The sequence below is a fragment of the Stegodyphus dumicola genome, chromosome 9 (genome assembly GCF_044657685.1).
Source record: "Stegodyphus dumicola isolate Sdum_Otavi_A_Nest chromosome 9, ASM4465768v1".
Classification (NCBI taxonomy): Eukaryota; Metazoa; Arthropoda; class Arachnida; order Araneae; family Eresidae; genus Stegodyphus; species Stegodyphus dumicola.
Genome location: NC_140776.1, coordinates 30,575,991 through 30,592,987, shown reverse-complemented (window position 1 = coordinate 30,592,987; position 16,997 = coordinate 30,575,991). Strand labels below are relative to the sequence as shown.

Genomic DNA, 16,997 nt, shown 5'->3' with positions numbered 1-16,997 from the left:
TCACCATCATTTTAATCTTTCGAATATTAACTTATAAAATATTAGAAATTTTAATTCATAACTTTGGAAAGATTAATTTTACTGACGTTCAATTGAAGAGTGTATTCTCAGCAGTTTCATTGGACTTGGATCATTAAAATCACTTCATGGCGACTCTAAGTGCCGCACTCTTAATGTTATGGAGCTTAGCCTTTCATATTTAGTTTTTATCTGCGTCAACTCTTGAATCTGTATACTTGCTTTGATTTAAAAAATTCTGGGAAAATGTAAAAAAACCGTATTATTACAAAAATATTATTTTGTCAAGTTATCACAAGAAAATGAATATCAATAATCATTAATTTTAATTATGTACTTCATTTACTAAATTTAATTTCTGTTTTCTTAATAAACAGAAATATATTTTTAAAAACTTTGCTTATAATTTTATTTTTCATTTCAAACGCAATTTTGAAATTTCTCTTTAATTAAAAACATAGGCTGTTAAGTCCTTTCTCTTTTATTTATCCTTATTATTATATGAAGGATTCGAGAAATTCGGAATTTAAAATTTCTAGAAACATTTTAGGACGCGAATTCTATGAAATTTAAAACGCCTTTTATCTTACGTTTCTATATTTCATTATTAGGTCAAACTTGCAATTTACCCAGAAGGACTATTAATTTCGCTTTGGCATTTTGCGTTCGTTCACTGTAACCGGGTTTTCACTTTTCACATTGTTGCCACCCAATATTAGAGCCCCGCATTATATTTAAAGAAATTAAACAATGAAGAATCTGCAGGAATGTTTGCAAGTTTCTCGCACTGTGAAAAAACAGCGGCACCTAGAGACATAAAATTTTGAATAATGTAGTCCTCCACTCGAAAATGGGAATCTGCAAGCTCATATTTGAAATTTAGAATTTATTTATTACCTGTTTCATATTTTGTAAAGCTTTAACGAATTTTTGATTAACTAACTCAACGATTTCAAAATGAGCAGTGGCAACACTGTACGGATAAAGAAAACAGTTTTATCTCCAGCACGCGACTGTGTATCAGAAATTCTAAAGATATGCTCTTTTTAAACGATTTTGTAATACTGCTGTTGAACTCAATTTTATACTTAAGTGCGAAGAACATGATGTTTAATAAAAAAAAAAAAAAAAAAAAGGTAACACACTAGAACGTTAAAAAACGCTCTTTTGGGCGTAATACAAAATCTGAAAGCTTTCCGATTTTTTTTTTCTTGTATTATTTCTAAAACATCGTGTGTATAATTATGCTAACTTAGAACTTTGGAGTACTCTTTCCTTTTTCTTTTCTTCTTTTCTTTTCCAAAATTTTGTATCATTGCTTGATTTCGAATTTTTTAAAAATTTTGTTATATTGTTTTATTGCCTAAATTAATATTTCTTTAATTCATACACTAATAAATTATTTAAAAATAAGAATCATTATCGATTTTCTTCCAGTTTCATACATCTAATTTTATATCATCGAAGATACTGGGTTATAAGCACCTGATAAAAAATGGGCGTGTTCGTAATCGAAATAAATCACATTATATTGAAAACATGAATACGACATCTAGAGGCAAGCCTGTTTCTGTTGCAGATAATTAAAGACACGGAGTGGATATTTTCGCTAGTGCGTAACGTAAACACAAAGTTGAAAGATAAAAATGTGCCGTCATATTAGTGCGGCATTTTCTTACCTATTCAGAAACGTAAAAGTATTTCTTAAGATCAATATACCGTAATTATAGGGAGACCCTAAACAGAGCCGATTGGGTATGATATCCTTGATCATAAAACGCGGCCTGAGGCCCCAAAATATGTAAGGATAGGGAGCTAGATTCAGTTGTCTGTATCTTGGAAGAAGACATGATCACGCAATTTACATGTCATTTACCTTTACGTTCAAAATGGAGACCTAGTAAAATAATGAAAAATTCTCTCGATGACGCAGGTTCTATCTGTAGATGTTGCTGTAATGGATTGGATTGCGTACAAATATGCCAAAGATATTGCGTACAAATATGTTGCACGTATAAGTTGTTGAAATCTGAGGTTTTTGTAATTTCAGAAAATGATTTATCACTTGTTTTCTGAAGTGTAATGGAAATACATAACTTACGCTATAGGGAATTTGGTTTTAGTTAAAACAAACTCGCTGGATTTTAAAGACAGTCTCGTATTCTAGCTCTGTCTCTCATCAGAATACGTTTCGGAAAGTTTCCTGATTTTTACTGCGCTGTTTCGTATGATCTCTACGATATTTTCGCTTGTTTAGAAAATGCATTCAGTAATCAAAAGATAGTAAATTTCAGATATACTATTTAAGAAGTTCGTGACGTCTTCAAATAGAGAGGTTTCGAAGTCTACGGTTTATATTGGGGCTCTGTTCCGTACTTAAAAAAATCTGATGTGTACACCACACGACTCCCTTGTACGGAACATTAAATTATACGCATTTTTTCCTGCATTTCGTTTAAACTTATTTCCTCGAATTTCATTAGAGATTTCTCATTCAATTAATTATTTAAGTTATCACTTCGCGACAAGGCAAAAATATGTAAAACCTTTAAATATCTTTATTAAAAATTGAAAAATATACAAAAATATAAAACATAAATATAGTTAAAACAATTTAAAGAACAATTTTTACAATTAAAATTAGAATTTCTACGCAAAAATAAGCAATTTGGCCAGCGACAAGAAGACAAATTTTTCGATGCACAAAACTGAAAGTTTACTTTTGGTCTCACTCAGAAAAAAGAAAAAAAAAAAAAAAAAAACACTAAGGCGTAGAAACTGACTTAATTTTTTGTGGACGCTATGCTGAGTTAATATATGGTATAATTTAATAACTTAAATGTTAGTTCCAGAATGGATTAAACATGATTTAAAATTCGCACTAACAAAAGAAGAAGTTATCTTTGTTTATATTAGTTTTTCTAGATTAGCAACAAATCCACTATTATGCTAAATTTCAAATTTAAACAAATATGCCTGCTATGGTAAAAAATTAGTCTTAACCGCACTTAAACAACTTTTAAATTGTTGCTAATTTTGCAACTATTGCGTGGAAGTTAACTAAAGGCATAAAAACCTTAACCGTAAGATAAGAACAACATAATTCGATCATTTTTAAAGCAAAAAAGGGCACAATTTACCAACATATAAGAATTTAAAAAATGAACTCAAGAAGCCGAGTAACAGAATGAGTAAATATATATAGAGAGATTGAAAAGAAAAGGAAAGTTAAAAATTAGCTAAAGCCTTAGAGTACATTTGATGCAGCTCATGCCTAAGTTTACATGTAACACCAAGTTAAAACAATTACATTAAACGAAAGCAGTTAAATTTTACGCTAAAAGACCTACTGAAAATACTACAAAATTTAAAAAAAACCTATACAACAAAATCAAAATTGGTTCGCTAACTAACCTACTGAAAATACTAAAAATTATATAAAACCTATACAACAAAATCAAAATTGGTTCGTTTAAAAAACCTAAACATGTTACAAAAAACTGAGAAATTTTATGCAAAAATTAAAAATATATGGTCAATTCACTTTGTTCAAGGTTTTAGACAGATCTTATGAAGGCTGAAATCTCCAACCAAGCTGATGACCCAGGCACGTTTCGTCTAACAAAACCATTGAAACTGAAAACGTTTATTTTATTTGTAAAATTATTAAATTAATTATCTTTTCCTAGCGAAGTCTCAATAGTTTTGTCCCTTTTCCCGACATGCCTGCATATTTTAAAATATAAAAGTGAACAAAAAGTTCAAAGTTATAAACTTAAATGAAAAAAAAATAATTTTTAATCAAAAAAGTAAAATCATCTAAAAGATAAAAAAAAAAAAAAAAAAAAAAAAAAAAAAAAAAAAAAAAAACGTATACAACGTAGCCTAGGAAGGCAAATGTATAATTAAATTAAACAGTGTTAAACCTGCAAGTATTACATATACATCATTTTAAGGGTTAGCCCTTAAAACCCTTTAACGTAAAAAATAATTTAACGTAAAAATTGTCCTAATGAAAAAATTGATGACAGAAAGGGGTCCTGCTAAGACCAAAAGGCAAAGAATTTGTGAAGAAAAATAACGAAAGGCAAACATACCTGCGCCCTATACTTTTCTTTCTAAAATTAAACTTAGGTAGAAATGTAGAAAAAGGTTGCCAGAAAATGACGTAGACTTAATGAGTGCTACCAGAATAGAAGAACAGCTAAATTTCACCAGTTGGGTGAGTATGACGTAGAAGAATGCAAACGTAATTGTGCAGTAGCCAATGGTACCCGGCTAGTGGGGAAAAAACGCTGGGGGTTAAGAGGGGTGAAGGAAGGAGGCAACTCTTTCAAAGTGGCATCTTGTTTAAGAAAAAGTCGTGTCTAAAAGTGATTACTTAAACAAAATGGCTAAACGTAAAGAAATTGCTAATCTAGCCAAAAGCAAGTTGACTTAAAAAAAAATCAGAAAATTGTTAGTTAAAGTCGTAATTCTTCGCGCTAATGGGCTTTTGAGCGTCTTTGAAAGGAAAAGGCCCTTAAAATCAATAACAGGGATAGGGTTGGCCACTAAACAATGAAATTAAGTAATAAATGAACTGAATTTCTAAGCCATTTTTAGAGAGAAAAAGGCGATGGAGTACTTAGAATCTATGTTACATTTTTACATTAGAATATATATTTATATATCGATATACTGTGGACAATTGCCACCAAAACGGAAGGTGCACAACTACATGCTATAGCAGTCCTATATATAAAATTTCAGCGTTCTGAGGCTACTCGTTTTTGAGTTATGCGAGATAAATACATACGTACATACGTACAAACGCCACAAAAATGTGTCTTCTGAATCCATTTTAAATTAATTTTATGATTCGTTTCGGGAAAAAGAGTGCTTTATTCTGTCCTTACGTACAGATATCAAACAAAAACATCGCTAAATTGCATTCGATATCTGTCAAAATGGATATTTTCGTTGACGGTACTCAGAATTTTTCGTGATTACAATACTTCCTTTACTTCGTGCAAGGAAGTAAATACAGTGATGACTTTTTAGATTTACTTTAATTTGTTACTGCTTAACCTATTTTACGTGTGAAAGAAAATATGTATTATTTATAAAAATATAATCAATAGCCATTAGGAACAAATTTTGTAGGAAATTTTTCATATGAATAGTTTGAATGTGTTTCATTGCATTTACAAATACGGATATTTAAAGTTTTGACTGAAACTCACATGCTTTAGAAAAATGAATTTTACTGCTTTATTTGTTACTGTATGCATTAATTTTCCCGGTCAACATTAAAATTTTTAATGTTCATATCGTGTTTTTAATGTTTATGCACTCTTACGTTCCTTGTGATTTGCTTAATTAATTTAATTTATTACTTTTCAGGTTTTTTATGCATTAGACGGAACGAGTAAGTTTCATTTAATTATCCTTCTTTCCACAAATCTAACTATCTTTTTGAGTTTTGATTACATTATTTTTTCAATAAAGCTTAATTTCAAATTAGAAAATAAATAAATAAATCACTGAAATTTTTTCTTTTGTTTAAAAATGTATCAAAATCAAACACTAACTGTATGAACGTATATACTGGCATATACTGGCTCAATTCATCAGAACACTGATTAAGAATAATACGATAATTTATTTCATGGCACCCTTTTTCGATCATTAGCCTTTACACCTATAAAAAACTAATCATAATATAGACAAAAATTTTTGTCAGAGCTGTTATGTACTTATTTGATTAACAACGAAATTTTTTATGTTTATAGCGGTACCAAATTTTTGAATTTCTTCTGGGGTGAAAGAAATGGGAAAATATCAGTAAAAATCATTTTGCTGCATGCTGTACTTAAAAAATAATATATTTCTTAATAAATAATGTTACGTTATAATAAAAAATTTTGATGAAAAATAGCTATAGACTTATATTTTCTTAACCATTGATCGTAGGAATGTCCTTCCAGTTACAAAATTTCTGCAATTAAAATAAGTAATTTTATGGAAGTAGTTTGAGCACTGGGGCTGGATAGTTTTTAAAATATAAAATTAAAATTTTTAAATAATTTCCATAGAGCAAACTGTTGACTTAGCAAACATTCATTTTAATAATTTAGAAGATTTTTAGCAATTTAGAATATTTTAATAATTTAGAAGGAAAACGATCAATACCTTTAGGTGCTAATAAATTATTATTTCTACTATTAAATAATAATTAATACGAATACTTATGTATTATTTTTCAAATCTATTAAAAGTAAGTAGTGCGTAATTACACAGGTTTTTCGGATTTTTAATGAGGTTTCCTTTTTCGTTCTTGTTTATGATACTTATTACAAGTCAATTATTTATTTATACTGAAATTAAAATTTTATTCCTGCAGTGTATTACAAAACATTGAAGGATTATTTAAAACTTTGATAATGAACGAATTTCGTAATATAATTATCGTGAAAGATACTTATTATTCACGGCTGACGATTTATTCATATCTCGGTAAAACTCGTTAATTTTTTATTAAATTTAACTATTTTAATTGTTTATTTTATTTATTTTATTTTATTTTATTTTATTTTATTTATTTATTTATTTATTTATTTATTTATTTTCTTTTGCCTGCATTCAAAAATATTTTTAGAAAATAATCTGATGTGGCCACCACATGACTTCTTTTGTATGGGCTATTAAAATGTACACATTTCTTTGCTGCGTTTCATTTAAACTTATTTCCTCGAATTTCATTAGAGATATATTTCTCATTCAATAAATTTAGTACACACTTCGCGGCAAAGCAAAAATATATAAAAATTCAAAACATCTTCATTAAAAAGTACAAAATATACAAAGACATGAAACATCAAAAACAGCTAAAAGAGTTAAAAAGCAATTTTTACAATTAAAATTAGAGTTTCTACACAAAAACAAGCAATTCGACCAGCGGGTCAGAAGGCAAATTTTTTGGTGCACAAAATTGAAAGTTTACTTTTGCCCCACTAGGCGAAAAGACATTGAAGGTGCAGACACTGACTTAATTCACTATTCAACTGAGTTTCAAATGTAAAGAAAATTAAAAATTTACTTAACATAGAAAAATTTGGAACCTGGGAGAAAAGATAAATTTAGAGGCAGATAAATTTAATAGATAAATTTAAATCACCAAATTTAAAATGTTACTTTTGAGATCGCCAATTATTTTTTTAAAACAGCTATATTTTGTTATATCTTACATATATTTATATACATACAGTATTGAATTAATGAACTGAAATTCATTGAAATCGAAATAAATTTCCTAATACTTATGCAATAGTTGCAAAATAAGATAATAATTTATTTACTAAAGTAATATTGATTATATTAGGAGATAATATAATCAACATTACTTTAGTAAATAAATTATTACATAAATATGACTGGTGCAGCCGATTGCAACAAAAAAGGGAGGTGCAGAACTACATGTTATAGCAGTCCCATCTAAAAAATTTAAACGTTCTGCGGCTACTCATTCGTGAGCATACGTACGTACGTACAAACATCAAGAGAAAAATATTATCTAAATCTATCTTTAAAATATTTTACAATCCTTTTTGGCAAAAAACGGTAATTTATTCTGTCCATACGTACAGATGTCAGGCAAAAAGCATCGTTAAACTAGTTTCGAGAGCGGTTGAAATAGGGTACCTGAAATTTTTCACGATAACAGTTCTTCCTTTACTTCGTAGAAGGGAATAAAATGAACATTTAATAAAAATTAAATATGCAATGAATATTGTGAAGAGTTTGTAAGAAGATGAGATGATAAATCGCGAAGATACATTGCACAGTAACTTATTCATGAGCTGTTAAGAGAAATCTGAAAGAAAAAAGATATCCGTTAGTTACGTTACTTCACTATTATTCTTGTCATGCCTTAGGAATGGATATGAATATGTAGCTGTCATATGTTAATCTAGATCATCTGTTAATTTCCTACGCATCCATTATTATTGATTAAAACATTTGCTGTTCATTTGAATGTTTGATGAAGCAGCTTGTACTCGTATATATATATATCTTTTTTACTTTTACTTCGAGTTGAAGTTTAATTAATTATTAATATTCTATACTCCGTGGGTTTTTAAAAATTACTTGGGCATATGTTACATAATTTTTTTAATGTTAATCCCTCACTAACTATTAAAGAAATTAGTATTTAATTCTTAGAACTTATAATAATTTGAACAGATACGAAATTTCATTCCTGGATGTTATATTCTATGGTAGTCATTCACCAAGATACAAACTGTACATATCATACAGAGACAAAACAACTAATATGAAATTTTTTTTTTTACAATCAATTCCTACTTACGTCAACAAAGAAAAATTTTATTTTAGTTACTTTGTATTAACAGTATTAGTATTTCTTTGTTTCTAATTTATGAGGCTGATGGTGGTCTATAATTTCTCATTCTATCCATCTCTTGCAAAGCTTCGTCATTGCAAGGAACCTTTCCAGAGAGTTTCGAGTAGTCTAGCTCTTCAATTAATATTTCATCTAATGATTTTACACGACTCTATGCGACATATGCTTGGCCTGCTGTGAAGAGTTTTCGTCCTAGATATATTGCTGCATAATCTACAGTGCTACATTGTATCTTATGTACTGTTGTTGCCCATGATAGTATTAATGGTAGCATTCTTCGTTTGTAATAGCTGCGTTTCGCGGGAAATTGCATTGATATTGGCTCGATTCTTTTGTGAATACCATTATTGCCAAAGTTCCCAGTGATTGATGGAATGTCTTGTTCATATATTTGCCAATACGCCAATTAATCGAGCCCAATTAACAATCACGCAATTAATTGGGCCAATCGTCCAATTAATTTGGCCTAAATTTGAAACAAATTACCAAATTTGGATAATTATATTAATCCAAATTTGGCTAATCGCCCAATTAATTTGGTCCAAATTAGGGGCATAAATTTTTTATTATTACAGTACACTCGGGGGACTCGTCGGGACTTCGGTGATTCCGGATTATAGATCATCAATTTAAATCTGGTAAGATGGCATGCAGAAATTATATAATTCAAATTATGAAACCGTAATTTATGAAATAAAGAGCAATTATGATCTAAAGGGTATCAGAATTTACAAAAAAAAAAGGCTTAATATTTATTTGTTTACTTAGTTAAACATTTCTTTCAATGCAATTTGTTTAAGTTGCTTCGTTTTTTGTGCTAAACGCGCATGCTTAAAGCATACCAAAAAAAGCCTTTGGCTTTGAGGTCCGGATTATAGATCATTCCGGATAATCGGCGTCCGGATTACAGACTTTGTACTGTAATTGGTAATCGATTAATATATAAAATAATATGAAATCGATATAATATGAAAATATATATATTAATTACCAACGTCTATTATAAAAAATATAATATATTCGTATATAATATATTATTTACAATATAAAAAAAATTGAAGTGAATTCTTCCTGCTTAGGTCAACAAAGAAAAATTTTATTTTAGTCACTTTTTATTAATATTATTAACATTTTATGGTATGTGCATTATAAAATATACATTAATTTATTAAATTGGTTATGGTAAATAGTTTAAATAGTTTAATAACTGACTTTAATATGTGAAAAAACTGTATTAACATCAAGTGTCATCGACTAGAAGTTTAAAAAAATGTACTTGAACTTGAGTGGATGAATAAAAAGTATTTTATTAACGATTAAAAATTTGAACAAGATATAGGGAGAATGCGAGCTAATAGTAGGAATTTAAAAATAACTTAGTACACCATACAATAACATCCAAGTAAAACAGTTAAAGTTAAGGCAACAAACGATTATCTATACTATTAAAATCTGTGTGCGTCTGTCTGTTTTTGGCATTATCTTCTCTTGAACGGCGGGGAGTTGAATTTCGAGAGAGGTATGCCCGGATTCCAAAAATTTGTGGGAAGCTGTTTCGATCATTTGCGTCTTCCTACGACTTTAATCAGCCGAGATGTTAATTAAAAACTCTGAAAACGCTAATTTTCGCCCTCATTTTTCTGAGTGGCAACAGTCTGGCACACTGGAGATAAAAATATGCTTTATTTCCAAAATCGTTCTCGATGCTCGCTTTCAAATCGTTCAGTTTCTTAATAAAAAATTTTAACTTTTACAAAATATGAAATAAAAATAGCATTGCCACACTTTATTATGCTTATATAAAGTCATATTCTGACGTTCAAGAAAGCATGCGACTGCATGTGACGTCATTGTAGGTCGACACTTTTTCTCCTTAATGTCAGTATTTTAAATAAATAGCTGCTGTTGGCAACTTTTTTGTTTCAGGTTAGGATAATGTCACGATATCTTATTGCCACGTTAATTCTTTTATTGATATTGAGAAAACGTTATTATACATTACATTAAATTTAAATCATGATGTCATATGTATGCGTATTAACCTCATGTGTCAAAAATTTTTGTCTCTTGGTTTGGCAACAAAAAAATTATTTACGAATTGGTTGTTGCTTGAAAAGAATGAATTGATTTCATTCATGTTGAAATGTTTTTATGCATTTTCATTTCATGTGTACATAGAACTTCTATGTTCTAGTTCAGCGATTCTCAACTGGTGGTACGCAAATAAACAAAGTATTTTTAATTTAGTATTTTTAATAGATTTAAATTCAAAAATCTCCTGAAGAAAAAGAGCAATTGATGTAAATTTCCTGTGATCGAACTCTAACTGAAAATTTAAAAAATAACACTCTTGTTAACTTTTGGTTGAACCGGAAAAAAAAAGGACTTTAAAGGCATTTCAAATAAAGCTATCAAATTTTCATTGCCTCTTTGCTCAATCCATTTGTATGAACAAGGATCTTCTTCCATGTTACGTTTGAAATATAAATACAGAACCAAATTAAAAGTGCATCTTAATTTACGGTTAAAGCTAAGTGAAATCAAGACCAATCATAAGAATTTGATCTCTCTTAAACAGGCTTAAATTTAAAAAATTAAAGATTATAACTTAAATTTTGATAATTAAAATGGTAACCAATTTTTAATATAAAATTATTTTAATGTGTGCATGTTTAATTCAAATAGCGAACAAGCTGCGCAAATGGCAATATATATATTTTGTTTTAATACTTCGGTTGTGAAATAGAAAAAATAATCATTATAAAATGTAGTGGTGTTATTCATGTGTACATAGAACTAGAATTTAATACTTAAATATTACTGTCCGAGTTAAGTAACCTTTGACAGAAAACGGATTGATTTTCAAGGTTAAGTGTAGATTAATGTTAATGGCTAATACTGTTTTTGCCATTAATTCAAACAGGCTAAAGATAAAAGAATGTTGAACCATTAATAAATACTTTCATATGAATCTTTCATTAATAATACAACGTAATTATCCCACTTTGTAAAAGCCTTGAGGTTTTCTTGAGGTCTTCAGATAGCATTGCTTCCTATCCTAAGTAAGCTGAGATAATAAATGTCCTTATGAAAAAACTTGTTTTTAAGGTACCTGCGCATGTTTTTATTACCTTCTTGTAAATAACCCTTTATTAGGATTATAGATCTTGGAAAAGGTGTTTCCAACATGAAAAATGTTTATTGTAAACCTGTCTTTGTTTCTACGAAAAAAAAAGTCTCCTGATTTTTTAAATTCACGTTTTTTAAATCAAAATCTTTGTAAGATCTTCTGAAATAATTAAATTAATTAGTTGAAATATAGAATAATGTGAAATTATTTTAACAATAGTGACTGAAAATAAAGCCTGTTTCAGATGTTACTATTTCGTTTCATTTAATTAATCTGCAAATTAATTTAACTAGTCATTTTGAAACCAATGTAATCATTATTCTTAACTCAGCAAATTAAGGAACTTAAGCTGTTAAAAAACTCGAAACTAAATGTGTGTCAGTAATGCCTGTAAAGCATACCTTTTTGGAGAGTTATGTTCATTCTAATCAGATTTTTGAATATCTCTGGAAATGCTTAAATGAGAAAAAATATGTGATACATGAATTTAAGCTGGAATGTTTCAAAAACAAATATGTCTTGTTCAAATTTTCAATTGTTAATAAAATACTTTTCATTCATCCACTCAAGTTCAAATACATATTTTAACTTGAAGTGGATAACACTTGATGTTAATATAGTTTTTTCACATATTAGTTTTGTTTTAATGCTTATAATTTTTATTGAATTTTTTTTGTAATTAAGAAAAAATTGTATTTTTAAAATTTTTCTTTGTTGACCTAAGAAATTAGCTTTAAACGTTTTTATTTAATTAATTAATAATTAATTAAATAAAAAATTAATTTTAACTTAAAAAGAGTTTTTCACTAAACTTTTCTTTGTATTTTAATTTTCTTTTTTAAATTTTTATTGTTATTTATTTATTTATTTTAATTTATTTAATTTATTTATTTATTTTGGCATTTAAAAATTTTTCTTTGTTGGCCTAAGTAGGAATTGACTTCATTTTTTTTTTTTTTTTTTTTAATATATATTTCTTTTTGTTAAGGAAATTGTGACCAAGGAATTTAACATAAATGGATTTTGGACGGTGTTATTTTCTTTATTCTAAGTGAACCAGCGACTATTGAATGGCTATTGACTATTGACTACACTATTGATTATTAAATATGACTATCAACTCTTATTCTGTCTACCAAATACGAAGTACTCGTATTATGAACATGAATCGACTTTAAAACTATCATTCCACTTCTATCTTCGCTTCTATCTTCAAAATTTAATTATGTAATATAAATTCAAATGTCACTATTTTTACATATTTGTATATTTATTGTAACCTTGATGTAACATGTATTCATTTTAAGCAATTGTATATTTAGTCTAATAAAAGCCTGGCTGATGGTAGATACTATCCAACAATACAGCATAAAAGCCGAAAGTCTAAACAATGGTGTGGCTGCTCTATTGATGGTCTCCGGTATTTTAAATAAACCAGCGTGTCTTTGAGTGTTCAGAAATGAATTGAGATCACCTTTATTGTGTGCCATAAGAAGCTCCATACTATTGCTGATATTGATGATGAATCTACCACATACATAACAGAGACAACATTATTCACGACGTTGCGCTGCTAAATATTCGGGGTTTCCTGTCTTCTGAATAGAGCAACGTGACTTTAAGTGCTCAGGAGCGAATTGAGATTACCTTTGTTACGTGTTACAAAAAGCTACATACTTTTGCTGATATTGCTGATGAGTTTACTATATTACAGAGCGAACATTATTCACAACGTCGCCGCTAAATATTCAAGATTTCACTGAAATAGGATAAATATCTCGGGGATATCCAAAAATCCAAAGATGAGGCCACAGCTTTTGTAGATGTGGTTTTGATTTGTGAAAAGTTTATAAGGTATAAATAAATGTCTTTAACTTACTGGATACTGTGACCAAACTTTTGATAGACTTAAAACGACTTATCACTATGTCTAGAAACACAACAGAGACTTAAGGAGGGTGAATAAGATTCTTTATTTTAACTAAAATAAATTAACAGAAGGCTCACCTGGTGCTTACAAATCCGCCAAAGCAGAAAACAATTGTCGAGTTTAGTTTAAAAACACTGACGAAATATAAATCATTTGGTGTATTGCGTTGGCACTACACATAGCAACAATACTCAATTTCAGAAATAAACACAATGTATATTAAAAACAAATTCTTGATACAAGGTATGATCTAGTCATAGAAATAAAATTCTAATGAAAAACTCATCAGAACTATTAACTGAGAAGAGGCAAAAAGCAAAATGTAATAATTTGCTAATGTAGCAGCATGGAACTGACTAAAATTCTTGGCATTTTAACTATAATTCTTTTTCCGTACATTTCTAAAGGAAATACATATCATGAGTATCATAAGTTACCTTAGGAAAGTATTTCTGCAACTTGAAAAACGCCATATCTTGTGTGTAAATCTTATGGTCACCAATCAGGAGATTTGAGTAGGTGAGCAAAACTTCCCAACATGAGTATACATAAGCATCGTTTCCGTTAGTGTATGAAATCACAGCCGACGAAATTTACCTACACTGGCCGGTGGCAGTACTTGTAGTGCTCACTGGAGTCACAATTTCCATCACGACTCGAGGAATGATGCCAGAATGTTGTTAGTTTTCTAGTTAGTGTGTGGAGCTAATACCTACTTACTTAGGGTAAATATTAGGTGGCCCCTTCTACATAGTATATAAATATCAGCCATACAATTACGGCCATAATTAGTCATAATGAAGTTGCGAATAGTAGCGTCATTTAGTGAGAGACCGCTGAAGTTGTAAAAAAAAATTGAGAGAAAAGCTTTTGATTATAGTGATAAATAATATAAAGCAGTTTAACAGAAGCTTATAAAATTAGTGTGTGATATGATGACGTCATCATAACTTCGAAACCATGCTGGTAAAAGAAATCCTGTGATGCCGAATGGAAGAACGGAAAATTTTCTTTCTGCTTAAAGTAGTATGGCTGCATAGTTAAAAGAAATTCTAGAAAAATCACCCAATTAACCGCTTAATGACCGAATTTATAATAAAAATTACGCCGAAAATCCCTGATTTTTTATACCATTTTTATTATCTACAAATATCATTAGATGTAGCTTTGTAAGGCGAAAAAACATTTTTTTCGAGGGAAAAACATATTTATTAGGGTTCATGGCATTACGCGAGTTAATTCGGGTTTCAATGAAGCAAGCCAAAAAAAACACACAATCTAGCCAAAAGTAATACAGAACGGTATTACTTTTGTAATAATAGGCATTGCAATAATAGGTAATAAGAACTACAGTAAACATCTAGTAAATGCATTTTACAATCTATAAATGTCATTGACACTAATTCAGAAGTCAAACAACAAAAATCAGCGTTATATTTACAAACGTTTTCACAGGACTAGTTTCGATGGTTTTACCGAACCACCATCCTCAGCTGCAAAACCGCAAAAGTGCCGCTATGTATGACAGTATGAAACATGGTGTAATACATAGCGGCACATCATAGTCTGGACAATAATATCGCCATTACCGCTCGAAACGCCGCTTGAATCCCTCCCACAGTCGATTGTCATTCGATATTACGGACGATGGCATTAAATATCCGTAAAAATTTCAGCGCTCCAGTTAACTCGTTCATAGGAAAATCGAAACGGCATTTGTTTCCGAGATATCTCGGGCGCGTTCCTTAAGCGGTTAATATCTTTTTAACATTTTCGTTTTAAAAGAAAGCGAAGAGAAATTCTTAAAATTCTTAAATTTGTGAAAATTTCTGTTTCACAACATGTAATATAATATTTCAAAACCTTACAATGTATAAATTTTTAAATGCTGAAATTTTAAAATAATAGAATCAAATAATCTAGAAACATTGACTAGTTTTCGAAAATTCACCAATATAAACTCAGTTTACCTGATTCTGTTTTATTGTTTGGCTTTTTCGCATTACTGAAATACTAAATCTGAAATTCTGATTTCAAATTTCGACCTGGATATGAGTGAGATATGCTATTATGCACAAAGCTAGTTATTTTCCTCTTTTAGAATAAAACTATTTTTTCAGTTTCTTTAAAAGCATATCATTAGTATATTTTTTATTAAAATAACCTTTTAATTTTTTAATTTTAAAAAGCATAATCAATTTTCATTAAGAAACTGGTTTACGCCAAAGTGAGGCTAATGGCTCCAAAGCTAGAACTGATATGTTTAATTTAGAGAGGCGACGTAAATTAATTATAATTAATGACATTTGAACGTCTAAGCATTTTGACAACTTGAAAAAGATACAAAAAATATTTAAAAAACTCAGACTGAAGTGTAATATGAATAAATATTCATCATGAACTTCGTTTATGGATGAGTAACTTTTTTTTTTCTAACGGCTTGCAGAATCGAGATTTTACAAAATAAGCGTAACATCTGGTGTATATTCAACGGATCAGTATGATTAATGTAAAAACCATTCGTTTTTATACATTCTTTGATATTATACCAAGTTTTACATCGCTGTCAAAAAACAAAATGTAAGAAAGTTTGTTTTTTTTTACTCTCTCTCTCTATATATATGCTTAACAGAAGGTTTTTCTATGTCTTAAATATCATTCTGTTTTTTCCTTCTGAAAATATGTGGCGTCTCACTGCACAGCGTGGATTAAAATTTTTAGTTTTAACAAATGTAATAAAAAGTATGCAAATCAAATAAAAATAACTTATCTCTCTGCTTTAATGATAGAGATATAGAAAAATGAATGCACATGAAACTTATGAACAGTCATTATAACCTCAAAAGCTTTTTTTTTTTTTTTTTTTTTTACAGAAACTTGCCCCTTCAGCCTTTTGCTTTTTGATTTATATTAAGTTCACCAGAGTCCCCATAGCCAGGTTATACTTTGCAAATCCCGTCATGTATTTCTATACATGCTTTAGATTAGCATATACGTATATTATGCTGTAGCGGTTTCTCCGTCTTCTGCATCTTCTTTGTTTGTCTACATGAAGTTTCTTGTTTCCCGTACTCTATATGCATAAAGTTTCATTAGCTGTCATGTACTCTTCCATATTGTTGTTGTTGCTGTCTGACCTACAGTCAGCCCAAGCCCACGAAATTCCTCGTGGCAAGGAGCGCTTATGCCTGTAGTTGAAAACACTCAGTTCCGCCTCTAGTTTGGATGGAGAGCACCCCGGACGGGAACGGGTCCGAGGGTCTCTCACCCATCTTTCCCTACCATGAACTTCTCGAGAGGGCTTTCGGTTCGCCGCATATTTAGAATGCTCCCATGCCGCACGGACACTATACATTTAGAAACATCCATGATTTCTCTGGGATTCGAACCCGCACGCTAACCACTATACCCGTTGGGGACACTCTTCCATATTAATTTCGCAATTAAAAGTTTCAACTAAAGAAGACATCTCTTTCTCTTTTTAATTCTCTTTTATAATTATCATTAATCTT

At 29.5% G+C, this 16,997-nt stretch overlaps 1 protein-coding gene across 2 annotated transcripts in view; it reads left to right on the top strand.

Annotated features, from left to right (window-relative positions):
* LOC118183158 (solute carrier organic anion transporter family member 74D-like) overlaps nucleotides 1–16,997 on the top strand; it is a 501,251-nt gene that overhangs the window by 105,457 nt on the left and 378,797 nt on the right. For both annotated transcript variants that reach the window (XM_085823324.1, XM_085823325.1), the window contains exon 2: nucleotides 5,404–5,428. The gene's annotated coding sequence lies outside the window, so the exon portion shown is untranslated. The remainder of the gene's footprint in view (nucleotides 1–5,403; nucleotides 5,429–16,997) is intronic.